The sequence below is a fragment of the Equus quagga genome, chromosome 4 (genome assembly GCF_021613505.1).
Source record: "Equus quagga isolate Etosha38 chromosome 4, UCLA_HA_Equagga_1.0, whole genome shotgun sequence".
Lineage (NCBI taxonomy): Eukaryota > Metazoa > Chordata > Mammalia > Perissodactyla > Equidae > Equus > Equus quagga.
Window position 1 is genome coordinate 91,024,584 of NC_060270.1, and position 14,866 is coordinate 91,039,449.

Sequence of the window (14,866 nt, forward strand, 5' to 3'; positions counted from 1 at the left end):
ATACAAAAACAACCCCCTCCTTCCTCCAATGAGGCGCCAGGGAAAGAGACAGAAAGAGGCACACTTTCTAGATGTCACTTAAAAAAATTTCATTTGGAGAGCTTTTTTCCTTTTTCCTCAGGAAAAGCTCCACTGCATTTGTTTCTGAGTGGGAAAATGTCGGGAACTGGATTGTATTGGAAGTGCTTATCCATTTGTAGACCTGAGTGTTTTCCCCTTTTTGGTTCTGTATGTGATTTGGATATTGACCTCAGTGTTGGAACAGACTTGATTGGTTTTTGCTTTCTGGGTTTAATTTTTCTTTTTTCGATTTGTCTGACCAGCATATAAAATTTCAATTTTTTAATTGATAGAGGCCTTTGGTTAGGTTCTGACTTGTATTATTGCTTTTTTTGTTACATATTTGTTTGATCTATCAGCATATAAAGTTCAAAGCTTAAAATGATTGAAGTTTAAATACCACTGGTATCGTTTCTCCTGACATACGTTCTTGAAATTTATTCTCACTAAGATGAGAATATTAGCTATTTCGTAATTAATCTGGTTATTTTTCTCATCTTTGTAACTTGTCTGAACAAGTAATCCCCATTGAAAACTTTATGTTGTTCTGGCTTCATGGAAAGCCAAACCTCTCCATCAATAGTTTGCTGGATTGGTACCACTTTCAGTTTTAACTGAATTATTTATTTACTGTTGTAAATTGAGATGAGTTTTTCATCTCTTAGGGTACTGAACCAAATTGCTCGCTATATATGAGAGGAGACAAATTTCTAAAATATATTTTCATGAGTCAAAGAAATCATGGAGTTGTAGTTAGTATATTCATTGTAGTTAGATATAAACTGAAAGATAAATCCGTATTTCGGTTTATAGAACAACAATCTTGATAAAAATTACTAGTTTCTGTTTTTACATGGTATGTTCTCAGTGAATGGCTTTCAAATTCAGTGCTGTATTTTATTTCACAAATGCTAGAAAGTATGTTTCTGATATAGGCCTTTTACTAAGGCTTACATTGGAAAGTGGTATTTTGTTTAATACATGCGTTTCTTTATCCTTTCCTTAAAAATGGATGCACACATTCGTATAGACTCATACACTCTCTTGCTCTCTCTCACACCCATTTTTGTAACTGCATTGGTATCTCTGATCCCATAATTTATGTCAGCAAAAAATACTCTTCTGTAAAGCAGCAATTTTGTGATCAGACTGGCAATATGAAAACAGCAATTTGATCAACTAGAAAGATGTGCAGAAAAATAAATCTAAAAGGATCTTTGACATAAATATTATAAAGACATGATAATACTTTTAATTTTTTATTTTCTTGATGATAAAGCCAAAACATAATATACTCACATTTTAGTTGCAGAAAAGCATTGCATATGTAGAAACTTGTTCTGTAAAATTTAATTACCAACTGTGTGCAAAAGTAGACATTTACATAGGGGAAAAAAACTGTGTAGCAGTAAACAATATGGTCTTATTTCTCTTCTTTCTGTTATAAATTTGAGCAGTTTCTTACCTTTCTCTGAGGTGTAATTGGTGCACTTAGGCAGAAATCTGTGCTAGTTCAAGTTTTTCTCTCAACATCAGTACTACTACTCCAGGTCCACCTAGGATTTCTTGTCCTCACCTGAATACCTCAGCAACCTAGTGTAAAAGATAGAAAATAAAATTTGGTGAAGAAATACATTTTAAGTAAAGCGAATCATGGGTAATTGGGGTGATAGTTGCCCAGTAAGCAGCTGAGTGAAAATTTACAGTGTTGAGAATAATACCTTTGCTAACTTTGTTTCTGTTTTCCCTTGAACACGTTCTTTATCCCACCACCCCCATATGGTTTGAAGATTCCAGACTTCCTCTCAGTTGAATAATGATTTACATTTGGCAAACCTTTTATTTTTATTATGTTTTATTTTTTAATATTAAGATATAGTTTAGGATTGTAATTTTTAATTGGGTGATATCTTGGAGGTCACTTTATCCAACTCTTCATTTGCCAAATTGCCAAAGTTCAGAGAGCTTGAGGAACTTGCCCAGGGTTCCAAGGCTTATAAGTGGGCAGAACATGGATCAGAGAACTCAGGTCTGTCCATATTCACTATACTACTACTTGACTTTACTTTTTCAGAAATGAAACTATTGTCCAAAATTCTGTGTATAGCACTTAAAGGTTTTGTGTGGAGGCATATTCTTCTAAGAATATTTAGATAAATAACTTTAAAGCCATAATTTTGTCCATTTTTAATTCAATAATTTGCTGTTGATTTTTTTAAGAGGTTGAATTTTTTAATAAGATGTCTCTTATTGTAGGTTATTACTATTTTGAGAATTATTTCAGCTTTCCCTAATACTTATTTTTCCCCACTTCTGATTAATCAGTAAATATACTTCTTACTCTTGTATTAAGAACCTATATATGTAAGAAGAATGCATATTGTTTTATAAATGTTTACTTGTGAGTCTTGCTCTACGAACTTCTTAAAGGCTAAGGTTTTTGTCTTGTTAACGTTTACATCCCTCACAGCACAGTGTCTGGTGCACAGTAGGCCCTACTAGGTTTTTGTCATAGTTGATATCAGAGTTAGGCATATTTGAATTTCTTTACTCCCGTATGTGTGATTCCTTCCCTTTCCTCTTTTTTCCTTTCCTCCCTGCTATAATTTCCTCACTACCATGAAATTTTTTTTCTTTGTCTTTACTGAGGCTCTCACATTTTCTGATAGCCAAATTAAATCCTGTTAACAGTATGGTACTCATACTAAGTAAAAACATATTCCCTCTAATCCTTGTACAGGATGCAGTTTGACAAAAGTGATTTATTTTAAATAAGAGATGATCAAAAAAATTCCTATTAAAAATATACTACCAAATATTCAGGATACACTTAAGTTTTATCTCATTGAGTGACTGGAGCAATAAGTTGTTGTAATGATTAGGCCGCTTTTACCAGCTCTATAAAGCAACTGTTACTTAGGTGACCTGTTTCCCTGACTTTGTTTTTTTGGTCCTTACCCAGACAATTATCAACTTTCCAGTTTTCTATGGATATGAAGATTTACTCCTAGTCATCAGTGGGACCCCATGAAGTCAGCCAGAAAGACTATGTCCAACTTATGTACCTTTGCAAACTTGTCTGAATTTTGAATGTATATGCAAAACAGATTGTACTTAGCTATTCGTTAAACATCTATTGAGCATCTACTGTCTGTCAGGCACTGTGCTAGGCATCTGAGAAACAAAGATGGTCCCTACAGTTTAACATGAAGAGATATCTTAATTGTATTCCACAAGTGTGTTGGTCATATCTTGAAGTGTATTGGTCATACCTTTATTTTGATGGTTCTACCTAAATAAATTTTATGTGAACTAAGTGGATACCGTTAGGTGGAAAAATGCATGTTTAAGAAGGATATTACTGTGTTTTATTAAAATAGAAAAATATGGAGGAAAATTTTCCACTTAATACTGTATTCTGGGGATTTCTCTTCTGTATATGATTCACTCATTTTAGACCATGAGAACAGTCCATGTGTCTATCATTGCTGGTATTTTATTGCTATACACTTTTATTTGAAGATGACCAGCACTGTTCATTAAAGTATCTTATTAAATTATTCCGCCAAAACCCCACAAAACACAAAACTCTACAAACTTAAACTTTTTTTTTAAAGTAACTTTTTTATTTCTTTCTTCCTTTCTTTTTTTTTTCTTCAGTGAGGAAGATTGGCCGTATGCTAACATCTGTTGCCAATCTTCCTCTTTTTGCTTGAGGAACATTGTCACTGAGCTAACATCTGTGCCAGTCTCCCTCTCTTTTCTATGTGGGACACCACCACAGCATGGCTTGATGAGTGGTATGTAGGTCTGTGCCACAGATCCAAACCCAGGAACCCTGGGCTGGCAAAGGGGAGTGCACAAACTTAACCACTATGCCACCGGGCTGGCCCCTAACTTTTTCTTTTTATATCTCATAACAGGTTATCTTTCATGGTTCAGTGGAAGACATTGTACATTATAATTTTGAGCATTTAGTTATTTTCTACCATGGTTTAAGCTGACAGTGTGATTTAATTATCATGCAATAATTGTAGTATACACTATTTAGGTATTTTGGAATTTTTAATGTGTACTAGATAATATTCCTCCAAGATCCTCATGAGAAACTTCCCAGTTCTACTTCTAAATCAGTTACAATTCTTAATTTTATTATGTGATATTATTTTTATAGCTGTAGTAAAATGAGTTGGAAGTTTCTTAGTCAATGGATGTTTCAAAAACAAAGAATACTATCTTGGTTCCTGTCATAGTTTTCATATGTAATTTAAAAGTATATTAGAGAGAAAGAGATTTCCTTTGCCCTCCTTAAAGTATACTTTTTAGAATGATAGTGATTCACAGTTTAAAAGAAGGAGGGAATCCGTTACTAGTACAGTATCTTGTGAAGGTAAATAGATTCCTGGATGGTCAATTCTGATCTTTTTTACATTCATTTTTAACTTTCTATTTTGGTAATAATCAGTTATCATTTATTATAAGTGCTTAGCACTATGGTAAGTATATATCAATCTAAATCAGTCCTTATAGTGGTCCCATGTAACAAATGAGAAAACTTATTACTGAAAAAACAGCATTTAGTCCTAAAGCAGCAAAATACTACATCAGAGTAAATTCATGACACTTTTTAAATTCAAAACAGTCACAGTAAAGAGTTTTTATCAGTCAGAAAGTACTCTGACAAACGTTAGTAAAATCATGGTCCCAGTAGCTTATTGGTAGTGATGGAAAATTTCTAAAAGTTTGCAAGGACAGGAAAACAAACAAAAGACCCAATCCTTTATAAGGAACATAGATACAGACCAGTGTGCAACTTGAAATAAAATATACATAAAGTCATTCTTCTCTGTATGGCAAAAATAAGAACACTTACGCCATGTACATATTGAACTTCCTTTATCTTGCATGGAGTTGACATTTAGCATTTTTTATGTGAAGTTTTTATGTGACCCAATGATAGTTATTTACTATAAAAGTTTTTATGTAACTCTGTTGATAGTGGAAAACCTTTAAAGAAAGGCTAGTTTATAATGCCTAGTGCTTTGGTACCTATATGCACATAACTTATGGACACTCTATCTTGCAGTATTTTCACAATTACTACATTACACATAGAAGATTAAGTTTACTGTACTGTTTTTGATACTACTTAAAGTCAGAAATATTTTTAGTGTAAGAATGGACAACTTGGATTCTCTAGATGCCTAAATTATTATATAGTTGTTTTTTAAAGCAGCTACTGAATTGAACTACTTTTTGATCCAGCTAACCAGAGTTGATTTTTACATCCTTTGCTTTTAGGAGAAAAGAATAATTTTAAAAAATTCTATTTTATTAATCAAGTAACTTTCATATCCTTCCTAAGTAAATACACATTCATTCCATATTCTTACATTGACTCTATTAGCTTGTAAGTGTTATGCCAGTGCATTATGATTTGTAGAGTTTGGAAATATTTTTAAATGCTAAAGAAGTATTCTGTGTCGTCTTTTATATTTCAGAAAGGAAAGTTTGTAACAAATGTGGTTTCTTGCTTTTAAGAACAATCTGAATAATCCATGTGATAGAATGAGTCTGTGGTCCCAAATAATTTCCTTAGATAACCTAAAGGTAATTCAGTTAAAATTAAAGATTCTAATTCTTCAGCATTTCTGTTTGAGGTATTTCTATATCATGTAAGATTTCACAAGTTGGAATAACTCAGTATAACTCTTCAGAGAGACAAGGTGAGAACCAGGCTTGACGTATATTAAGATCTGTCTTCTTAAGTAGCTGGACATAATGAGAAAGAAAATCACTAATAATATCATACCTGGTAAAAAGCATACACCTTATTCAAAGTTAGATGTGACAAATTGTGATTCGATTCTTTATTTCAGTTGACCTGTATAACCTTTTCTTAGAGAATTTGTAATTAAATTCTGTGTCATTGAGTAATTTATTAGAATGTATTGTTTTAAAAGACTAAAACGAGTTATAAATTAGTCACCAACGTTGCAATGGCAAAAAATCTGCACATCCATGCTTCACTGAGTTCTTTACCAGTCAACCAAGATTCCAGTGATGAGAGGAAAAATTTTTGTGTGGTGCTAGTGTTAAAACTTACATTCCTGTGCTGCCTTTATTTTTTCAGTTTAATGTCTGTAACTCAAAAGTTAGAAGTAAACCTAAAATGTTTCTTAAGATTGACTCAGTGCTAAATTATATTTAGATTTATCCTTGTATTCAAAGCTATTGTTTTCTATATACCTTGAATCCTGAAGTGTCTACTCATCTGTTGACCATTAAGTAACTTAATCCGTACGTTCTTAATATTACTAGTATCTCAAAATAATAATCTGGGCTCTATATATACACTCACTGATATTGGGGGAGAGAAATATTCCACATTCAACAAAAAAAAGTATTGATTTTTAAATAGCTTCCTTACTTTAGGGATATACTGATCTAAAAAACAGCTGCTAAGTAAGATAAAAAGAATTTTTATTTATTTGGAAAGTTAAACGTAAAGTTTATTATTAACGAATATTAAGTGACATCAACATATTGAAAAGTCAAATACATGTTCCAGTAATGGCAGAAATTTAGAAGCTATTTTTTTGCATTATTCCAAGATCATTTTCCTCCTTCTACATTTGTCACACAGGAGTTTGTGCTGAAGGATTTCTTGGCCATTTTAGAGACTGTAATCTAGTTAAAAGGTTTGTTTATGCTTCCCATCTCTGTTCTGCTGATGGTATTAGAATGCAGGCCAGAGCCAGACATCTAACTGTTTATAACATTCAAACTTCAATTAAAGCTACAGTGTTCAGTATATATCAGAAAGCTCATACCAGCTACAGATATCGCCAGTAATGATGGTAATGATTTTTTGCAGCCATAGGCTTTCCTAAATCATGCCACTCCTTATGAATACTTTTTTTCATTTAGGAGATATTAACACTTAATTCTTTCATAAAAGTCTAAAAATGAAGCTTATTTTCTACTGGAAGTAGTATACTATTTCCTTTAACAATTTATTTTGATAATAAAACCTAACAGCTTATGTTATTGCATATTCTATTTAAATGGTCCAGTTTAGTTTTTTAAGATTAGTAAAATCTATAGTAGATGTTAGTTTGCTATCCAATTGATTTGATTCCTGTTTCCAGCTTGAAGACCATAGCAATATGTTGCCTCTTAGAAAACAAAAGTAGCAGTCAGATTATTCCAGTGTTCTTACATGTATAAGAGGAGACTAGACTCACATAATACAGATTCTAACTTAATCTTATGTTGCTTTTCTGGTCTGCTGTTCCTGCTGTTTGTGGTTTCTGTGTTCTAAGTAGGTTGGCAAACTGTTTTAAAAGTTTTTTTTTTTTTCTTTTTAAGGCTGTTAAGAATTCTTTAAAAGCATTTCTTCAGCAGCTTCTCTGTTTTTGCACAATTTACCTCAGTGAGTGAGAAAATAAATTGTGTAATGTACGTTTTTAATTTTTGTAATTAGTAATCAAATTTACTATATTATATTGATTTCTTTTTGTATAAAACTAAATTTTAGTTTTTATTAATTTAGACCTTGATTTACTAACTGTGTACATTCTTTATGTATATACATATTTTAAATGATATATAAATTTATAGGTTTAAACATTTTAAGAAAGATGAAAAATTATATTAAATTGAATGACTACTTGCTAAAATGCTTTTAATTAAGAAATCTTACAATGGAGAAATCTACATTACTCATTTTCCTTGGCAATGAAAGACATGATCCATTTATTTTGGAATATTATAGTTAGGAAAAACTACCTATGGTATCTAAAGATAAGAACTAACAACAACCATGCAAAGTTTGAATTTGTAAGCTAAAAACATTGAAAGTTCTCTAAGATAAGTTGAAAACAAATCATGAAATAATATGCACAGTATGATCTCATTTATGTAAAAGAAATGCAATACAGAATAATATGCATGTAATGTATAAGAATTATGTTTGCATACATATATATTTTATGCTATATGCACATATATTTATAAAATTAAAAAATTGTATCAAATATATGCCTTATATTTATGTAAATAGATTAAGACAAAGTCTGGAAAGTATATACTAAATTATATTCTTGGTTTATAGAAAGTATGTATGTGGGATGCTGGAAGGTTGAAGAACTCTTATTGTTTTGTATACTTTAGCATTACTTGAATTTATTTTTAACTATAAGCTTATATTCATGTAGTAATTTTATAATGGAAGAATTTATTTATGTATTAAAGGAACCAGAAAAAGAATGACCCAGGAAAATTGTAGTCCTAGCTGCTAACCATCACATGAACATATATCTCTCGAATACCTTGAAGACAATTGAGTATTGGCTAACAATCATCATAGCTTGATAAAGAATAAAGTCTATTAGACTGATCTAATCTTCTTATATAAGAGGGTGAAAAGGCTGGTCAATTGAGGGAGGAACAATGGATATAATCTATCCTAATTTTTAAATATTTTGCTTCTTACTGCAAAATGCGTTTTTCACTATCCTGGGAAAACTAGGGAACTGGTAGTGAAGAATGTCAGTCATAAATTGGTAGACAGTAAGTCAGTTTCACTGTGAGATAAGGTATAACATTTGGGCCTAAGGTGGACTTTTATTATTTTAATCAGTGATCCAAATTATTGTATGCTCATTCAAAATACAAATGGCATAGTCACTTAACATTTTTATGGTGTTTTTTGTATTCAGGTACTGGTTTGAATAGAAGGCAAAAATAAAACAGAAGGTTTTAAGATTAAGTCCTTTTTTTTTAAGTGACTGAAACATGTACTTGAAAAACACTTTAGGATCCTTTGTAAAATAACAGCAAACTGAGTATGTAAATATGCAGAGTAAAGAAGCAATTAGAATTCTGTAGAGTTAATCACAGTGGGCTTCCTGGGAGGACATGAGTTAATCAGAGTTTAGGTAGAGGAGAAATCCTAGGTTGGCACAGAAGAGAGTAATTCAAGTAAACAAAGCTTCCAATGGGATGAGGGGATGGGGAAGTCTCTTTTTCCTAGTTTGAAAGCTGGGATTAAAATTCAGAATAACCTGGTAAATTAGGAAAGTGATTAGAAATAATATACCTTGCGTTTATGTTTTTAAAACTTTATTTCCCAGAATGCAGATCAGAAAAGAAATAGGGAAAAAATAGCTTGCATAAAAAAATAAGGAAGTGAATAGCTCTTTGCAGTTATGACTGGAAAATCTGTTTGAGGCTGAAGCAAGTGTATTCTGAATATACGTTGGAAATGAAACAGTATAGTTAAAACAAGAAAATTTTATCCAAGCATAATGAGGTTCTTTTTTCTTTCATAATTAAAATTCATATCCAGGTTGGTCCCTAGGATCAGTAGTAAATAGTACTCAATTAAAACTGTATTTTATATAAATAGATTCTAAAAATAACCAAAAGATGTAGCATATGTTTTTACTATTTACTTTATGGGTTTTTTTCTGCTTTTTCACCCCAGATCCCCCCAGTACATAGTTGTATATTTTAGTTGTGTGTCCCTCTAGTTGTGGCATGTGGGACGCCACCTCAGCATGGCCGACGAGTGGTGCCATGTCCGTGCCTGGGATCCAAACTGGTGAAACCCTGGGCCACCGAAGCGGAGTGCATGAACTTAACCACTTGGCCACTACTTTATAAATTTTATTTGTATCTAATTTATTTTCAGTTGGCCCCATCATGTAAGTAACCATCCCATCTACCTCCACCACTATGAATTGAACTTCTTTTTTTCCTGTGAAATGGAAAGTTTAAAGAGTTCTATCAAATATGGCTCTGTATCTTGTTTTCACGCGAAAAGTCATTGGTGATTTTTCTTTCAAAACTCATTGAGTCGGTTTTTGTTCTCTCTCTTTGTTTTTACCAGTGGTTTGCCAATGTCTTTCTTCAACTAGTATATGTTGACACCTATTATGTGCTTACTGGAATAGTGAGCAGAAATAGACATGGGTCTTGCTTTTCTGAACTTAGATCCTAGAGCTAGAGAAGGATGTTAATCAAATAATCATATAAATAGATGCAAAGTTGTAATTGTTCCAATTGCTGTAGAGATGTACATGGTATTTAATGTGAAGGCTTTTAGAAGGATAATTTAACCAATCAGTGAGATCAAGGGGAGCTTTTTTATTTTTTTTGAGGAAGTATTTAGTTAGCTGAAATCTTAACGAATTATAGTTGACTTTATCAAGAGGGAGAATTAACTTTTCTGGAAGGAAGGAACAATATGTACAAAGGTCCTGAGCAGGGAAGAGAGCATAATGCCTAACATTAAATGAAGGTCAGAGTGACAGAAGTTAAGAAGTAGAGGGTGGGTGGTAAAAGGTGATGCTAGGGAGTTAGGTAGGAGCCAAGCTGCAGGATGTTGTAGGCCAAGGTTTTCTTTATCCTTAGGGTTAATATTTAAACTTAGACTAATATTGTTTATGCTCAACACAAAAACTTACTACTGCTTATAAAAAGGTTGTGTTACAAGAGTTCGTTTTTATTTCACTTTAAAACTCATAATGCTTTTTCCTGTGCAATCATTGTTATAGTGGCCAGGTCTCAAAACCTCTTTCACACAGGTAACAACAGCAAGTAGTGAACAGAACATCGTGCCATAAACATAACCAGGTAGAGGTTAGAAAAGAAAAGCAAGAAAGGGGATTAAAATTGATGTCTGTATGTGTTCAAGAAAACGTCCTAGGTGTGATTGACTAAGTTGTGAACAATGAAAAAAAGAAAAAGCGTACAAGTGTACTAGGCTGGTGTGAGATCTTAGCAAATGATTGTAAGGGACACATTCACATGGACAACTTGGGAAAACCCTCAGCTGGCACCTGGATATGAAACAGGGTGTTATCTGAAGCAAACCAAGACAGGGAGGGTAGAAGACATCATATTCACAAACTGAGTGTTCTGAATCTAGGGCATGTTTGTGTCAATGTTGCTAGAATACAAAAATTTTAAAAATTCTTTTAAGAAAAGTAGAATTGCAACATGATAGCAATACAATTCCAACTTTATTTTGGTTATTTTTAGAATAATTCAGTGTCAGAAGTAATTATAAGCTACTGAGTTACATAAATTATTTCAGGCCTTGATGTTAGCCTTGAAAATATTGGTGTATCTCACTTGGAGTAGTGCTTTTAAAAACAAAGTTGAAGAAATTTAATTTTCAATATTTATTTTCCATTTAACTTATAACATTGTCAATAAATATCTTCGTTTCATGTTGATCCTTAAGTTTCTTTGAACACCAGTTTCTGTCTGTGTTAAGTAATAATCTAATTAATAACTAAATGTTCAAGAAATGCCCCAAATATTAACAACATTATAAAAAATGGATTAAGTTACCTGAATTTTATTAAGACCAAAATATCACAAAGATATGTTACATTGTAAAGAAGAGGTAAAATATATGCAAGGATTCATTGACTACTCTGTTTCACATTACTGTTGGTTGATGAATTCTGCTAATGCATCATCCTTCATCAGGTGATCTTGAACTTAACTTTCTGGTATTCTCAGGTATGGCAGGACCATGCTTTTAAGGCAGATTAATATCTAAAATGAAGAACTACAGAACTGAGTTAGTGCTTATTTATTTACTTATTTGCTTTTTTATTTATTTATAAAACATTCTAAATGAGACAATATCACTAGCATTGATTTATTTTTCATGCAGTGTCTAGCAGACCACTGATGATTCATAAACCATAAGTGTTTGGGAAGCTTATTAGTGTCTGAATAGACAGTTTACTAAATTTATCTAATAACTCTAAGAGGTCAGCGTACCTTCTAGACAGAAATGAAGAATCACTTGGGAATTATTCGGGGATTGATGTGTTGCCTCTGTTTTACAGCTTCCTACTTGTGTTTCTATCAAAGTGTATTCCAAAGATCCCTAGTTCTGTGATAAGTTCATAGGTATGACACCCCCTCCATAAGGTTCATTTAACAAATAAACTTTAGAAAACATGATTATGAAAGAATGCTGGACAGGATTTTTTTACTGCAATAGTAATCACTCACATTTATTGACTGCTTACTTTGTGCCACTCATTGTGCTAAGCATTTTACATACATTATCTTCTTTAATCCTCTTAACGACCTGAAAAAGCAATCTGAGGGACACTCTTCAATAAGTAGTTCCTCATATTTCTTCACTGCTTATAAGCACCTATGCAAAAACTTCTGTTAAGAATGTGAAAGTGAGACAAATACCATTTTCTGTTGCTACAAGCCTACAGCTTTGGGAAAGAAAGATTATAATATTTATCCTTAAAATTAAATATTGAACTTAGTAGTATGTTTCTATATTCTTCTAATTCGTCACTATTCACAGATAATCAGTGATAACCCTTATGTTAATAGGGAACAACCTGTAGGTCTTCAGAGACATTCCTGGGTTTGAACACTGGCTCCATATACTGCATAGTATAGTATGCAACCTTAGGTGACCTGTTAAGTTCTGAACTTTAGTTTATCTGTAAAATTAGTAAAGTGATGCATTTTTCACAGAGTTGTGACTATTAAATGATAGAGTGCATATGAAGTCTTAGCATGTTGTGGACATTCACTAAAAATTAGTTTCCTTTTCCTTCTGTGCTTCTATTGTTAGTAATAACCATGTTTCAAAATCTTTGTGAAATTATGCATGCATTATTTTCCTCTCTTTTAAAAAATAAAATTATCTGTTACTCCTAAAACTATTTTAAAATGTTCCTGAAATTCTGCAGATGAGGTAGGACCCAATCTACTTCATCTTTTTGCTTTCCTGTACTATGCTAATAAAAATGGGCACCTGTAAATTTTGTAAAACCTAGATATTAGGGAAATTTGAATAAATGGTCATACTTCATTAATGTAAATATTCAACTCATAGCTTATAGCAGTGCTTTTGGTAATTATTAAGTGAAATAATTTGTAAGTAGGTTTCCTTTCTTTGTCTTGGTTTCCCCACATTAAGTAGGCAATATTGCACAAAAGTTAAGAGCCTGGACTCAAAAGACAGATTGTCTGGATTCAAATCCCTCCTCTACCACTTAACTAGCTATATGACATTCTGTGCCTGAATTTCCTCATTTGTAAAATGGGTCTAATAATTGTGCCCACCTCAGGATTATTTACTAACACATATTCATACATCTATCACCTTTAAAAATGCCTGGCATGGGCTGGCCCCATGGCCTAGTGGTTAAGTTGAGCATACTCCACTTCGGCGGCCCGGGTTTGGTTCCCAGGTGCAGACCTACACCACTCGTCAGCAACCATGCTGTGGCAGCAACCCACATACAAAATAGAGAAAGATTAGCACAGATGTTAGCTTAGGGAGAATCTTCCTCAGAATAAATAAATACATAAATAAATAATAAAAAATAAAAATTTATAAAAATGCCTGGAACATAGTAAGTACCATAAAAGTGTTAATTGTTATAGTGATTTTATGTATTGTCTGTATTTTAGTTGTAATATAGAAAAAAATACTGCCTAATATGTTTTCTTGAGTGTCTAACGGTAATTTTTCATGTGACACAATAAGCAAATGCAATTTAATTTACAGTTCTTTGAAAAGTATGTCAGACTTTTATGTAGCATTTTATATTTGCCAAAATTCTTCACATTATTTTTTACTACTTAATCTTATTGTTGAGAGAGAGTGGGAAAAACATCCCTGTTGTTTCCTGTAAAGGAACAGACATACAGAAAGTTCAGGACCTTTTAAAGCATGACAGTAGAAAAGTCAGTAGAAAGACTAAAATTAGAATTCAGAATATTCCACATGCCAGTGTGTTGAGCCAAGCTATCTCTACTCCTTATTAAGTGTTCAAACAAGAAACCTATTAGTTGGCAAAATAAATGTTAAAGGTATATTATTCTGTTCTTCAAAAATGTGTTTGGCTTTTGTCTCCTTTGGATGTGTCTTCTTACAAAAGGAAAAATAAAACTGTTTTAAATGGGATTAGACTAATTAAAGTTAAGTGTTGGCCTAGCTATCCCTTAGGACATTTAAGAGTTGAGTATATTTTTTTAGTTATCAACTGGCTTTTCCCCCCATCTTTGATGAGCTAGATCAAATATTTCTTCCCTATTTCTCATATTATCAGTACTCTAGTACTATAAATTATGGGTTCAATGTGCTTTTCTGAGCCATTCTAGAAACTTAACCATCATTCTTAATATTTAGTTTCTGCAAAAAACAATTCCTAGTTTAAAAGAATAGTTTATTGTACAATGAACTTTCGAAAAGCACTAGGATTATAAGAACAGCATCTATATTTTTATACAGACATATTACAGAAACATTTTAAATAGATGTTTGTTTTTTCTTGTTTAAAATATTGCATAGGGTTTAGAATTCATCAGTTTAAGAAAGTGATGAACAGGGGCTTGCCTGGTGGCACAGTGGTTAAGTTCACACCTTCCACTTCTCGGCGGCCTGGGGTTCCCCGGTTTGGATCCTGGGTGCGGGCATGGCAATGCTTGGCAAAAGCCATGCTGTGGTAGGCGTCCCATATATAAAGTAGAGGAAGATGGGCATGGATGTTAGCTCAGGGTCACTCTTTCTCAGCAAAAAAGAGGAGGATTGGTAGCAGTTAGCTCAGGACTAATCTTCCTCAAAAAAAAAACACCCAAAAACCAAAACAAAACAAAGTGATAAACAGTTTGGTTGGGATCCGGAAATAATAAATGGTGATGATCCAAAGACTGAGAATCATCTCTTTCAGAGAGAATTGTAAATGCTTGCTTAGTCAAATAAGTAATAGAAGAGTATCTAATTTCAAATTTGTAATTA

General features: G+C 32.5%; 1 long non-coding RNA gene across 1 annotated transcript in view; it reads left to right on the forward strand.

Moving 5' to 3' along the window:
* LOC124238143 (uncharacterized) overlaps positions 1-14,866 on the forward strand; it is a 210,563-nt gene that overhangs the window by 926 nt on the left and 194,771 nt on the right. The window lies entirely within an intron of this gene.